Below are 15,694 nucleotides of genomic sequence, written 5' to 3' on the forward strand. Positions count from 1 at the left end.
AAGGCCTGGGCTGAGACTCTAGGATTGTAATTTCAGGGTATATTTAGAGAGACCCAACCTCGGTAACCAATGGAAATCGGTCTCATTAATTCAAGCCATTTGAAGGAACTATAGTACCATTTAAAAGGATTCACAGTTTTATTACCTTCAAATACATACACAAAATTCAAATTCATTTTGTGCACTAGAGAGTTTCCAAACGTGTCCACTATTAAGAATTTGCTGAGGCTTAAAATACAAACTTCTGGGCCATGGCTTAGTGAGCTTGAGTCAGTAAGTTTGAGATGAGGCTGGGAACATGTATTTGACCACAAGTTCCTCTCTTGAATAGTATCAGTCTAGTAGAAGTCATTAGAAGACCTGCTTTACTGAAGGAACAAGAGTGTTTCCTAGTAAAAAGACATGCTCCTTCCCAAGTGCCTGAGGATACCGGAAACAGAATAAATTTTCTTTTAAATAGCTGAGGCTCCGACCTGAAAGCTTGTTTAGAGTCACTCTTTCCTGATCACCGAGTGCCATTCAGTTGGACACGATGCAGAAGGTGACTTTCAGTTTAGGCCCCAGTGAGCATCCCCTCACTTTCATACTTAGGTTCTTTCTTTCCATTCCTGTGACAGGCCAGGTGAGTCATGGAGGACAGGACAGTCAGGACTGAATTGGCAGAGCCTGGATGGATGGGGTTTGGGCACTGTCTTCAGAAGTCCTGGCAACAAGTTCTCGGTTACCAGACGAACCTAAAAGATGTGGCTTGTTTTTATTTTCTGGCAGAGGAACATGTATGAGTGACTGTTCTGTGCCCGTGGATTTCTTGGATGCATTTCAAATTATGACTTGGTTTTGTAGTTACAAAGAAATAAAAGCCCCTTCACAGAAATTTTTGGAAAAATAGGGAAAAACATTCCAAATAGGGCTACTGCAAGCATCTCTTGTAGTCTCTTTTTGAAAGCCTGAGTATGTATTTTGCATACCTGTGATCATAGCATATGATCAGGTTTGCATCCTTCCCTTTCCGTTTATCATGTTTCCCTGCTGCTCCGTGAAACCTAACCATCCGTTCCCACATCCACCAAGTGGACGGACGTCAAGCTCTAGTGGAGTAAGCCATCTGCTGGGCTGTGGGGCTAAGGCAGAGGGCAGCCAGCTCCTGAGAGGCCCCACTAGACACACGGGTCCAGCGTGGGAGGTAGAGAGAGCCTGAGTCTAGAGGTCACCTCATTGGAGTTCAGTTCCCAACTCTTGCACTGACTGCCTCACCTGACCTGAGTTACGTCCTCCTTCTGAACACCAGCTTCCTCATTTGCAAAATGGAGGAAATAACGTCCCATTATGGGGTTGTTAGAAGGACCGAGAATGTAATTAAAGTGCCAGGCCGGAGTGGATAAAGGGCCGCCAGGGTGAGAGCTGACATACCTCTCCTCTTCTCTCCCCACACCCATTCAGGTCCTCCCCCGAGTGCCCCAGTCCATTCTCCAACCTGCTCAGACCTCTCACATGGTGACCTTGGCTTTCACACCTGCCTTAGGCCCTCCAGACAGCTTGCGTTTGTCCCACAGCGCTGGGTGCTCATGGGCTTCCCCCACCCCCCACTTGCCCAGCACACCAAGCAAGCCCCTCCCCGCCTTCCGGCTCCCCTCGCCAGCCTCAGCCCCTAGCCCCACCATCCAGCTGCCCATTTGCCCTTCCTTGTCTTTTAGGTTGTTTATAAATAAAACTCAGGGGAAGATTTTTGTGTACACAGTTTTTTTTTCCCTTTATATTTTCTATCATTTTCTTAAGGTCGTTTTACCTGAGTCAGAAGGAATGACATTTCTTTATCATTCTTGATACATAGAATGAGTGTGACTATGTTTTAAATTCTTTTGCCAACTTACTAGGTGAAAACTAGTACCTCATTATATTTTCTTTGATTATTTCTGCGAGTGCACATTTCCCCAGAGTTTGGTTTCTTATTTTCAGTGAAAAAATAAAGGCTTAACCTGTAAGCATTTCCAGCAGAATCCATTTCATTTTCTGTGGTTAGTTTTCTCTGGACAAATGTGTTTACCTTGGACATATAAAATTTTTACTTTTGTATGTGCAAATAGACATGTCAACGGATACTTTCATCACTTCTTTCAAAGGGATTGATCAGTTTGTGCCAGCTTCATAGGCTCGTGGAACTTCCGGGTCAAAAGTGAACTTGGAGGTCCTCTACCCAGATCTCCTATCCACTAAAAGCAAATGCTTTTCTAGACCATGCTTGTATACCTTCAGGCATGGGGGAGTCATCTTCCTACCCAAGAGTCCATCCAATTATTACTGTCACTGAGATGTTCTTCTGTTGAGCTAAAAATCTACTTCCCTGAGACTTCTAAGGTCATTCAAATTCTTTCCTCTGAAGTCACACAGAACGCTTCTCCTCATAGCTCTTTACTGAGTTGAAGATGGCAATCATGTCTCTTCACCAAGTAATAAGTAGTTCAAATTCCATTTTACCATTTTCACATAAGGGAGGCTACACAGGAAAGAGTGGGGCTTCTGGACTTAGCCCTGTGTTTGAATTCTGACCACCACTTACTAGTATGTGACCTTGAGCAAGTGCTTAACCCCTCTTAGCTTCAGTTTTCTCATTTTTAAAATGAGAGCCTAATACCCACCTGCCAGGGTGTATCAAGGGCCATGTAAGATAATGTGAGTAAAGCAGCAAGGCATCCAGTATCTCTCAGTTAATTCTAAGACCTCTGACCATCCTGGTTACTCTTCTATGGTTGTGTCCCTAAAAGATAGGGTTCAAGACTGGATAGGAACTTTAGGGGGGGTCTGAGTGACACTAACTAGAGCAGGTTGTCACCTCTTATGCTAGCATATCTCTGTCAATGTGGCCTAACCCTGAACTAGCATTTCCTGTGATAGAATTGTCGCCTGTGGAGTGTATGGCCACCAAACTACTCTGCTTTCTCTTTTTCACTAACATAATACTTGTCCCTTTAGTTCACAGTGTTATAAGAGGAACATAGTTCTTGGAGCCAGAGAAGCTTACACAAAATTCAGATCCTGACTTCACTCTTTGTTAGATTAGAGGAAATTGGTCAAATTTATGATGTCCTCCACCTTGTCCTTTATGCAGTTGTTCTGGGGGTCATACACGCCTGCCGCTATGCCATCCCAGTTCCGGTCTTCAGTATAGTGCTTCTTTTTGTTCCCTTTTCCTTCCCTTTTTCCTTTTAGTAGCTCTTTATCACACACACCCCATTCAAGTGTGTGGTTTTTTTTTTTTTTTAAGGTTTTATTTATTTATTTGAGAGAGAGAAAGGGTATGAGCAGGGGGAGGGGCAGAGGGACAAGCAGATTCCCCACTAAGCAGGGAGCCCCGACACGGGGCTCAATCCCAGGACCTTGAGATCATGACCTGAGCCAAAGGCAGATGCTTAACTGACTGAGCCACCCAGGCACCCTTCAAGTCTGTGTTCTTAGATATATTTCTTAAATGAAATACAGGACTTTGCATTTATCCCTCTTCCATTTCATCTTATTGGTTTCAGCCCAACATTCCAGCTGGTTGAGATCTTCTTTTCCATTTGTGTTTAAAATACAAAACAGAATTTGAGGAAAGCCAAAGCCAAAAAAGAAAATCCAGCCATAATCCCAAGAACCGAGCCCAACTGCGCGTCACTCCTGGGGGACCCTCCTGTCTGTCCATGGCAGCACCTCTTTGTTCCTGGTGGTTGGCCAGCCTCCCATGACCCTGCCTTGCTCGTCCAACATCATGTGGCCAACATTTCCCCCGTCTGCTGCCTGATTTGCATAGCTACCATTTTAATGCCCTTCCTGGTATTGAGCTGTGAATACCTTCTTATCTCTTGTGTACGTTTTGTTGTCTCTAGTGTCTTGCTATTAGAGATAATGCTGCCATGATCGTTTATGGTTGTTTGTTTCTTAAATTCCCAGGACTGAGCTAACTGGGTTAAAGGGCAAGAACATTTTATAGTCCTTTCCATGTGTTGTATGCCTTTCCAAAAGGTTCAGCCATGTCTCAAGCAGGGTAGACATGCATGTGTTTTTGGAATTTTTAAAGAAGCATGGTGAATTAACTTTCTATATAGATGTACTTTTTCAACTCCTTTCTAGGCGAATTGTCTGGGCGTGCATTTGGATATGTGAGATCCCTATGGAATTTGATTTCATGATATGCCCTTTTTCCTAGTTTTATAGTGTATACATATGATCTTTTGTGTCCTAGACAAAATTATCAATAATAATGCTTAGTTCAGTGAAAAGGAAAGAGCCATGTGGTCCTCCACTAAAGACTCTCTTCTCATCATAAATTAGCCTCTTTGGAGCTGGGTTATTCTAGTAGCTAGAACTCCTCTGTCTAGTGAGATCATGCAATGGCTCTAAGATGTGGCATTTGAGCTTCCACCTGAAGGATGAGAATGACTGTCAGTTGACCATTTGTGTGTCGGTCCATCCTTCCCTCTGTTCATTTTACATGTGCTGAATGCCTAGCCTGTGCCCAGCACTCTGACAGGCACTGCTGGTCAGGTCCAAGCAGGGAGTCACACCTCAAGTGTGTCTCCAAACTATGTGTTCTTTCCACTGGTCCAGAAGGCACTCTTTCAGCCCCATCCAATCTGACATCTGAGGATACGGGCATGTACTATTTCATCAACTGAAGGGGAAAGAGATTCTGTATTCTAGCCTCACCATCTGTATCCAGAAGTTTCCCCCATCAGTCATTCAACAAATATTTATTGGGTGCCTGCTATGTGTCAGTCACTGGTCTAAACGCACAAAGGGCTTAAACTCCAGCAGACGTGGAAAGGGATGGAAAGGAAGATAAACAGTAAACATAATAAATAAGAAAATTGCAGAAGGTAGTGAGCACCCCGAGGAAAGGAAAAGCAGTGCAGAGTCAGGGAGACTGTGTGCAGTGGGGGGAAGGCTGGCCTATCAGTGGGGTGCTGGGGGAGGCTCGTCCAGACAGTGAGGTCTAAGCAGAAAGCCCAAGGTGCTGAGGTTGTCAGCATGGGGTGGGCAGCCCTGCAGGACCCTTGCCACGGGAGCTGGAGGGATCCCAGTGGCGGGAATTGAGGGGCATTAAGTACGTCCTGTCTGCCTGGAGCCTCGGTTTTATTCTCAGATGAGAGGAAGGGAGTGGAGGAGAAGAGGAAGGGTGGATTTTAACTGGTACTTGAAGACACTGTATGTAGCAACCAGCAGGATCCTAGCATAGAGGAAGCAATTTCATGAAGAAAATGAAACAGGAGACTTCAAAAAAGATGGGCACTTGAAGGAGGTGGTGGTGAAGAGCTTCTCCCGCCGGCGCCCTCCCTCCGGTCCCTCTGGGAAGCTAGGGGTCCCTTGCTCTGGACAGGGTCGGGGGGCTGGGAGCCAGGCGGTCCTAGGTTTGAATCCACGGCCCCTCTCCTGCTACATGAGTCCCATGGTTCCTGAGCTTCTGTTTCCACATCAGAAAAATGAGAACGGTAGTTCTCACTCTATAGTGTTGGGAGGACAAAATGAAGAAGCACATAAGCCAGTTCCTGACAGAAACGTGGGCCCCGGGGTGGTGCTCGGCTGAGGGCACCCAGACAGCACGTGGGAACAAAGGGATCCTTTCACGGATGTGTCCTGTCGTTGGACGTGGTGATATGGACGCCGGGCGTGCTGACTAGCTCTGAGACTTGGCAAGCCATCCCTCTCTCTCTCTGCCTCTCTCTCTCTCGGCCTCTCTTCGCCCCTGTAGGGGCACCAAAACAGCACCAAAAACACTGTCTCTGAGGGTTTGCTCTGGTGAAATCCCAAGTGAAAGTGTGTGAGCAGGAGCCTGGCCCTGAATAGGTCCTGGCTAAATCCATGTCCTTTTGCTGGCATAACACCTCGAGTCCCTGGCAGGGCGTGCACCCGTCGTCACCTCCATAGGCACGGCCCCCACCCTTTGCACAGTAAAACTTAGAGCACCAGTTTTATCTAATGAAGGATTATCTAGATGCTATAGACTCTCAGCCTGTGTCTCAGCCCAGGGGTTTCTAAAAAGAAAGCAAAATGGTCACTCCCAGCATGGGAGGCCTGGGTCCAGTGATTAGGTGCTCATTGGATGAATGAATGAGTGAATGAATGAAAGGCTTTATTATTATTACATTGATTAATAATATAAAAGACTCACAGACATTACTGCTTGTGATTCCTCATAGCAGTTCTCTGATGTGTCTTTATTTGGAAGATAAGGGAACAGGCTATAAAGAAGGGTAATTTGAATTTCCTGAGTTACATAGTTAATGGGTGGAACTTAAACCCAAGTCTCCTGAGGCAAGATCCAGTGCTCTTTCCTCTCTACCAGTGGTTCTAAAACTTCAGCCTGCTTCAGAATTTCCTGCAGGGCTTGTTGAAACCCAGATCACAGGTCCTGCCCCAGAGTTTCCGATTCAGCAAGTCTGGCGTGAGGCTCAGGAATTTACCTTTCCATCTAGCTCTCAGGGTGATGCCCATGCTGCTGGTCTGGGGACCACACTTTGAGAATCACTGGTCTAAACAAAGGCACTTTCCCACATTACAATTATGTTAAGTGGCATGTAATTACATCTTGGTGATTTCATACTAATGTGCCATGACCAGCAGAAGCTGCTGATCGAGAGGAAGAAGGATGGGCAGAGTGCCTGAGCCTCACAGCCAACTCTGCAGCCAAGTGCTTAGTGACTCCGGAGGGGAGTCTCACTACTTTGAGACTCACTTTGCTGTGTGGAAAATGGGATTTTCCATCTGCCTTCCAGGGGTGGTGGTAGATTGGATGATGAGGTGGTAGATTGGAAGAGGGACTATTTCAAGGAATCAGTAGGGCAAAGCCTCCCTGCTTCATTCATCTGCTGTGCCCATTTCCAGGTGTCAGGGACATGAAACAAAGGAAGAGCCAGACCCCCACGTCCTCCCTCTGCACCAACACCCTCCTGCCCCAAACAGTAACCAGAACTATTGACAAGTACCTATATTGAGTTGTGGATTTTCTCTCTGTGTTCTTGTACTGAACAATTCACAAACTCTATCATAATTACATTCACCATCCACTTTAGCATCTTGGTTTCTCTTCTGTTCACTGATGTATTCCAAGCACCTGGCACATAGTATACACTCATTAAAAAAGTATTGAGTAAATAAATGCAAAGTCAAAGACTCCGTAGGAGGCTGTGGCCCCAATCCAGACCTGAACTAAAACAAGGACCCCAAAGTTGGAGAAAGAGGAATGGAGCAGAGACAAACCCAGGAGTCATTGCAACTCAATCCCTGCGTGGGAAGGACAGGCCTGTCCCTTAGCTCCTGCCTAGGGGCAGGCCACGAGTGTTCCTGATCAGGCCGGTAGTGTTATGGGAAGAAGGAGGTAATAAATGTCCAGGGCCTGGGCCACTCCCACACAAAGAAAGAAGACTTTCTGTGGGAAGAATCTGGACAAGGGATTCTCCTCCCCCCCTGGAATGGGCACCTGAAATTTATCCAGAAACTTTTAGTGAGCCCAGATTGCCAGCAATCACACTGGACACCCCTGGACTCATGGTAGCTGCCATCAAGAGAAGCTACACAAGGACCAAACGCAGGGTAGCTTTCTCTGCAGCACAGTTCTCACTCACGGCCATCTGCAGCCCTGTCCAGACCTCAGCAGAGATGGGACTTTCATGCTGGGAAGATTCCGGGGGCTTTAGGATCTGAGTTGCAGACCCAGCCACAGGGGCTGCGGGGATCTGTTCATACTATGCCTGCCCCAACCCCACCCTTACGTACACCTTTCCCTGGTCTGGAGAACGGCGACTCTACTGAAACAGGCTTCTGAAACCAAGGATGTGTCAGCCTTGTTTTAAATTGCCTTGTGCCTCTGCTAGTCTATCAGCCTGGATTGTCACTGTGCACCCATCTTTCTTGCTGGACTGTGAGCACGCAAAGGGGCCAACACGTGTTCCTCCTTGAGTCCCTGAGCCCAGCACAGGGCCGGGCACAGATGCAATCCCGGACTCTGATGACCAAAGGCTGTGCCAGACCAGCAGTCCCTTCCGCCTGGAGGTTTAAGACTTTGCGGGATCAAGAAAGCCCTTCACGAGAACGTCACGAGACCTCCCTAGCCTTGTGCCCCCAGGACAGGGCACCACCAAGTCAAGAAAGAAGGAAAGGATTTGGCAGTGGTGAAGCCTGAGGAGTCTGACTTTACACTGGCTGGGGCTGTGTGCGGGCTCCGCCACTCGCATCCATGTGACCTTGAGTGAGTTCTTTAATTGGTCTGGACCTTAGGTTGCTCCTCATAAAATGGAGGTCTCAGGTTCCCATGAGCATTCAGTGAATACCTACCTATAAGCACTTAGAACTGCACGAGACACACAGTCAGAGCTATGTAAATGGTCGCTGTCATTGTGAGCAGGGCGCAGGGGGTGGGAGAGCATAACGTTTCAAGGATTGAAGGTGAAGTTGGTACTGGGAGAGGAGGCAGGAGAGGGAGGTAGGTGTGAGACCGTGGAGGGCTTTGGCCCCAGGCTGAGTGCTGGCCTCTGAAGACCAGACCAGCTGCTGAAAAATGAGGCCAGCATCAGTGTGGTGGGTGGCTTGGGGAGAGAGAGGAGTCCAGGAGATTTTTGGAATAACCCAGGTGAGCGACGATGAGCAGATGCCCACTGTCCTTCCTCCTTGACTGTTGGCACTGCCAGGCGGGAACCAGGCTGTGAGCACCATCATGCAGCAGTCCAGGTGGGACGTGCACAGGGCACCTGTGTCTAGAGCAGCCCCTCCTTCACTCAGCCCTGGCGCTCTGCGACCCCCGTGCAGGGCAGGCCCTCCTCGTGGGGACTCAGCCCCGGCAGAGGCAACAGCACCCAATGGGGAGATGAACCGTGTCCGGGGATGGGGCCAACTGCAGGCCTGGATATGACTCTGTGTCGGGTTATCCCTGAGCACTTGCTCCCCCGATGCCATGGGAACAGCATCGGTGTGGAGCCAGCCCGGGTTTGAACCTTTTCTCCACTACTTTGAGTAACATGATCTTGGACAAGCGACTGGCTTGGACAACCTTCTGGGTCCTCAGATTTATTAGCCATGTAGAAAGAATACCATCAGCATTGTCTTCGGGCTTTTGTATGAAGTGCTGGGCACACAGTACTCACTGATAGGCACTGTCCGCCCCTCAGCCTGACGAAGCAGGGAGCCAGGGTGGCGTGCTCCGCCTGTGTGGGGCTTTGAGGCTGGCTCGTCCTTCTGTGAGCCTTAGTTCCCCCATGTTTATTTTTTTCTTGAATAAATTTGACACGTAACATCGTGGGAGTTTAAGGTATACGGTGTGTTACTTTGAAACGTGTATACGTTATACTCTGATGGCCCATGTAGGAGTATTTATCACATTACAGACTTACAGTCCGATAAAATTGTCTATATTCATTCTACTGTGCATTGGATCTCCACGGCTTCTTCACTACCCATTACAAGCCCGTTTCCTCAGTTATAGTGCCTGAGACCTGGAGTCTTCCTGCTCCCCCTGCCCCTCTTCCCAGCCTGTGACACATTCTTTCCCCAAACGGGTACAAAGCCCCTGGCCCTGGATATGAAAAATGAGAGCTGCTTACTATTGAGAAGCTATCATTGTGGGTAGAAGAAGGGAGGCCGTAGTTCCTCTTTCCAATGGCTGTTTAAATTATGTTCATTTTGCTGACTTGGCACTTTTCTGAGCTAAGGAGCTTTGGGAAGCCATTTAAGCAGAAAGCCTCATTGGCTCCAATCTGGGGGGGGGGGGGATTTAACCCTTCGTAGCGCAGCCCGGTGCTGCCTTCCTCAGGGCCCAGGGAGGTAGGTGGGGCGTGGGGCTTTGCAGGGTGGGGCAGCCCTTCACAGAGCCTGGTCCAAGACTGAGCACCCCACATACCTGGAGATTTCCAGTGTTGGCCCATTAAAGACACAGAGGAAATAGAGACTATGGCCAGATTTGAAGGTGGGTTGGGCTCTCCTAGTTTTTAAATTATGATTATAAGGTGGTTTCTTTTCTTTCTTTTTCTTTTGTCTTTAAGACTGAGCTTTTGGCATTTTGTTGGGGGGGACTGGTCACTTTTTTTTTTTTTTTTTGAATTTAATTAGTAAAGATACAGTGCAATATTGGTTTCTGGAGTAGAATTCAGTGATTCATCACTTACATACAACACCCAGTGCTCAACATAACAAGTGCCCTCTTTAATACCCATCACTCATCTAGCCAATCCCCCACCCACTTCCCTCCATCAACCCTCAGTTTGTTTTCTATCTTTAAAAGTTCCTTGTGGTTTGTTTCTCTCTCTCCTTTTTTCTCTTTTCCCCACATCCCATATGTCTATCTGTTTTCTTTCTTAAATTCCACATATGAGTGAGATCATATGGTATTTGTCTTTCTCTGATTAACTTATTTCATTTAGCAAAATATACTCTAGCTCCAACCACATCGTTGCAAATGGCATCATTCTTTTTGATAGCTGAGTAATATTCCATTGTGTATATTTATGCATTCATCTAAGACTGAGCTTTTGATCCAAACTTCCTTACTCAGAGTGAGAAGGGTGGCCAACAAAAGCATGTGACGCCTCCCCCACACGTTTCCCCTGCCCAGGCCCAAGAGATCTTTCCAGTGGCTTGGCTGAGCTCCTCCTCTGTCGGTCAGGATCCACACTGAAGACTTTATACATTTAATCGTCACAACAAGAATATTTTAGAATCAGCTTTACTGTCTTTATTTCTCCTGATGAGGACACTGCAGCCCAGAGAGGTTAGCTTTTTTGCACACTGTCACACAGCTAATAAGTGAGAGCATCAGGATTCAAATCCAGGTCCTTCTGAGACGGATCCCGCTGTTCTTTCTTCATGGCCTCAGTGCCTTCTAGTAATCCCATGACTGAGAGCAGGCTGTGTGCCAGACCCTGCCCTCTGGGACAGAGTTAGAGGACTGCTCGTCTCCCCCTAGTTGGGGCTGAAGTATGGCCGTGTCGCAAGGTTCCCCTCCACTGTACGAGTTTCCCTTCTACAGCAGCGGGGATGGTAGAAAGACAGAAGCAGGATATCCCGCAGCAGGATAACCGTACGTGCGCGCATACACGTAGCCCTGACTTTCTTCCTAGAGCGAAATACCATCAGCAAACAACGAACCAGAGCCGAATGTATCCGCCTAAATAAATCCCCAAAGCATGCTGTGGAGTCAGAAAAGCAGGTGGTGGAAGGAAACTTAGAGTCAGAGTCGATGTGCGTGAACCCATCCAACATGCAAACCACCACCGCAGGCTTGTTAAGGGCTGCGGAGCTGCGCAGTCAGTGTGTGAGGACGCGGGTGGGAAAGATGCATGGGCTCTGGGGTCCTCCTGCTCCAGGGTGGGATGGGCAGGGGTACAAAAGAGGCATCTGCCATGTTGTCGCTATTTCACACAAAAAGACAAAAAGGGGACCTGAGGAGCGCCTGGGTGGCTCAGTTGGTTAAGCGACTGCCTTCGGCTCAGGTCATGATCCTGGAGTCCCGGGATTGAGTCCCGCATCGGGCTCCCTGCTCAGCGGGGAGCCTGCTTCTCCCTCTGGCCCTCCTCCCTCTCATGCTCTCTGTCTCTCATTCTCTTTCTCAAATAAATAAATAAAATCTTAAAAAAAAAATTTTTTTTTTAAAAAGAAGGGGACCTGAAGAAAAAGAGCAGAAAGCAGAGGGGTTCGGATATTATCCTGCAGGAGGGGGGCTCTGCAACACACACCTCTTCTGTGTGCCTGAAGGGCAGACCTGGGCCTGGGGTTCTGGCCTGTGGGGGCCGGCGTGAACCCCTCCCTCACAGGCTCTTGGCAGGATTAAAGGAGGGATCAGTTGAGAGAGCACTTTTCAAACTGTAAAATGTTGTAGGAATGTAAATGGATGCCACCCACGCCTGTGCTCTTTTCTGGTCTGTCTTCCTGGCTAGTTTGCGACTTCTGTGAGGGCAAAGAAGATTTTGAATTCATCTCTTGACCTCGGTCTAAGCTCAGGAGCTATTTCTGGCTCTGGGCCAGAACCCCAGGTCACAAGCCTTGCCGTTGGTCCCTTCCACCGCTTCTGCTCCCCAGGACTGTTTGCATTGAGAGGAAACCGCTTGTTCCAGGTTTTCACCTCTGTGGACATGCAAGATTGATTGCTTAGCGCGGTGTCAGGCACTTATAGAGAGAAAAGTCCAAGGGAAGCCAATCCATGGGTCCTGTGGGCACAGTGAACGCTGTTGGGGTAAGAGCCCACCTGTCCAGGCTGTCCACTCTGGCCCCACACAGGGTGCTCTCCTGAGCTGCACATCCCCTCCACTGAGTCCCCACAAAGCCCTCGCTTGATTCTGCTACGGCCCGAAGGGAGCCCTGTCACAACTCCCATTAGGGAGATGAGGATGCCGAGGCTGGAGCGGTCATAATGAGCAGAGCCAGAATGCAAATCCAAGACTGGTGGAGTCCAAAACCTGTGCTGTTCTCCGTGGGCGGAGGTGTCTCCAGGGACTGTGAAGCCAGAGCTGCCACCAGGGCACCCATGTGTGGCAACGAGCTGTAAATCCCCCCTCCTCGTGATTCAGTGGATGGACGGGTGGCTCAGGCAGGGACTGGAGTGGGTAATCACGTTTCCCGGCCGACGGGAGTGGCTGCCACTCGGAGCTCCCTTTGTATTTTGAATATGCAGTCTCTAATTAGACTTCGCCTTAATTGCAAGATTTCCATACACCCTGCAACTGCCATGCACTCTGTCTGGGGATAAACACGTCCATCAAGCGAGAAGCAAATTGTGGCTGTTGCCTTGGCCCCGTCATCCCGTTTGCTCGCTCTGCTATAGTTCCTCTGGGGACAGACTCAGCCTTCCCCTGTGAAAGTGCTCTGGGGCCCACATTTTAATCAAAAGCGTACCTGCCTCTAGGAAAAAGAGTAGAGGCACAGCTCAAAAGTGATTAAATTTAATAACCAAAAGACCAGAAAAAGAACGCTTTGCAATGCATAATTTCACCATATATTTATTTATTTCATCATGTGGCCACATTCTGTATGCTGTATGGGGACACTTTATTAAAAATGCCATTTATTTGAAAAGCAGCAATAATGGAAAATGCACACCTTTTTTTGACACCCCACTGTGTTAAAGACATTTGCGGTTATTAAATTACTCTTGAGTAGAGGAATGCCTGTCTCCAAATTCACTCTGAAGTATTTCAATAAAATGATCTCAAATGTTTATTCACTCAGTAAAGACTCACCCAGCCATTCTGGGCCAGGTCCTCGCTGGTGCGGGGATAACGAGGTGGAGCAGACAGAATCCCTCCCCACCGCCCCAGGAGCTGGGCAAGGGGTGGGGTGACAGAGGCACCTGAAGGCACAGCCCAGGGCCCGGCCCCCAGGGGCTATTGAAGCAGGGATGTTCAAGCTATGAGTGAATGAGTGAATGAGTGGAGGAGGGGCTGGGTAGCGACGAAAAAGCTCTTTGACGCCTTACTCTCTGCAGAGTTGGGACCGAAGCTGTGTGGGGAATGGCAGGGGCACAAAGGAAGGACTGATTCGTTTTCCCTGAGTGCCCTAGAGGAGGTAACCGTGCAGCTTCTCTCGGGTGAGAATGAATTTCAGGTGAGGATCTCAGGGCCTGAGGAAGGTGTAAGGCGCTGCAAGCGGAGGGAATGGAGGGAAGGAGGTGAGGGAAGGCCTGTGGCCATAAACCAACCCCCACGCCCGCCAATGTCTGCACAGGTGCCCCCACTCCCTCCCCTTCTCCGCCGACATCTCCCTCAGGAGAAAGGCGGGCTTTGTGCGGCCAGCCCCTGGGAAGGAGCATGCAGGCCCGTCGCAGAGCTTGGCGGGGGAGGGGGGGGGGGGCCCGCTCCGGCGCTCTGCTGGGGCTCCGTTTCCGTCCCATCCGGATACAGTTACTTGAATGTTGTCCCGTCCCCACCACGGGCTACGAGCTATGTTTTATAAGCACGATGACCAGAAGAGAGCCTAGCATATAACAAGGGCTCAAAAGTTGGATAAACAGATGGGTGAGTGGATGCATGAACAACTGGAAAAGCTCAGTGTTTCCTCAGCACCTCGAGAGGTTCGGAGCGGGGTCTGGAGTGCAGGGTCCGAGTGGGACCTGCTGAGCGACAAGGCTGCGGGGTGGCGGGCCCCCGGGCTAATGGGCTGGACAGTGCTCTGACATGGCCACAGGGATGGATGTTAAGGCCGGGAGGGACATGGTCAGACTGGTGCTTCAGAAGGACCGCTGTGCTGGGACTGTAGACGATGAACAGGTGAGGGTGAGAACTGAGTGGGGGAAAACTCAGGAGGCTGATTGAATGGCCCGGCAAAAATGTGGAGACCAGAGCAGAGAAGGAGTGGTGGGAATGAATGGGTGGGGCAGATCAAAATAGAAGCGTGTATTTGGGGTGAAGCCACTGTGACTTGCTGATGAGACAGAGCAGGGAGAAGAGTGGGACTCAGCGATGACCCCCCCCCATTTCTGGTTTGGCTGAGCAGGTGGGCAGTGATGTCATTCACTGAGAGGAGACAGGGACTTATCCTCTGTAGGGGCACTGAGGCAGGGCCATGGAGAAATACTTGTTCTAATCGGAATCCTTGGCAGATCATGAATCACATTGTTTGAAAGCAACATCCAAATATGGGTCTCATGTTTGGGGGTCCCTGCTGAGCCCCAAATAAGCAGTTGGCAGGATTGCCTTTTGAAGTTAAGACAGATGATGGCCTGTCTGGTGAGGGGCCACTCAGAATCTGCCCATCTCTACTGACTGCTCACACCAAGATGTACTGCTTTCGTCCCCATTCCCTTAAAAATAACCATGAGGTAACGGAACGAGCATAGGATTTTCGTTCTGAACAAGTAGGCATGAGTCTCCTCTCCATTATGAACCAGACTCGGACAGAGGCATCTGGTCTCTCTTAGCCTCAGCTTCATCAGCCATAAAATGGGAACAAGGATGCTGTCTTACGGTGTCACTGTGAAGCTCTAGCTGTTGAAGGGATTGAGCAAGCTAAGGAAACTGAAAAGGGCTGCTCAGAGGGGAGAAGCCAGGAAATGCCACAGATGAGCAGGAGGTGGGGGGCAGGGCCCCAGACCCAGGACCCAGCAGGCAGAGGCAGGGTGTGGGGGAGCAGCTCTGTGCCTCGCCTCCTCCTCAGGGGCTTCCTCAGAACCTTGAGGTCAGTCGAGCGGCAGCTGATGCTACAGATTCCTCAAATGTACCTTCCATCCAGGCTCTGCCAGACCCTTCCAGAGAGGGCTGAGCTTCCCCACACACACAGCACCGTTGGGGCTCATTTCTTAGAAAACTGCCCTCAAGGAAGCTCACCGTGCCCCATCTTGTGACCCTCCCACCCCGGGCACCCATCTCTCCTCTCTAGGCACCCAAGTGGTCCCATGCTGCCCCTCTGCCAGCCTAGTCCCCAACCCTTTCCACTGTGAACAAACTCCCATTTCTGTTCTCTGTCAGAGCCCTCGCCCCCCAGCACCTTCTAGATCCCTCCCTGTCCTCCTGCCTGAAGCCTGGCCATCCCCGGGGGAAAGGAATCCTTCACATCTTTCTCCTCTGGGTTGGCTCCTGGGCCACTCCTCACCTCAGGTGCTGTCTTTTCCAGGAACCTTCCTGAATGCTTTCCCTGGATACTGCTCTCACTTGAATTCTATTTGCTTCAGTGTCTGTCCCACTCGCCAGACCAAGGACTTCTCAAGGACGGTGACTGTGTCTTCCTTCCATGTGCCCCATGC

At 49.4% G+C, this 15,694-nt stretch overlaps 1 protein-coding gene across 1 annotated transcript in view; it reads left to right on the forward strand.

The window, feature by feature from the left end:
* Nucleotides 1-15,694, forward strand: part of AGBL4 (AGBL carboxypeptidase 4) — a 1,423,919-nt gene that overhangs the window by 1,234,945 nt on the left and 173,280 nt on the right. The gene's annotated exons all lie outside the window — the stretch shown is intronic.

Source organism: Mirounga angustirostris, unplaced genomic scaffold (assembly GCF_029215605.1).
Source record: "Mirounga angustirostris isolate CCGP_5_RB_7025 unplaced genomic scaffold, mMirAng1.0.hap1 SCAF_4, whole genome shotgun sequence".
Classification (NCBI taxonomy): Eukaryota; Metazoa; Chordata; class Mammalia; order Carnivora; family Phocidae; genus Mirounga; species Mirounga angustirostris.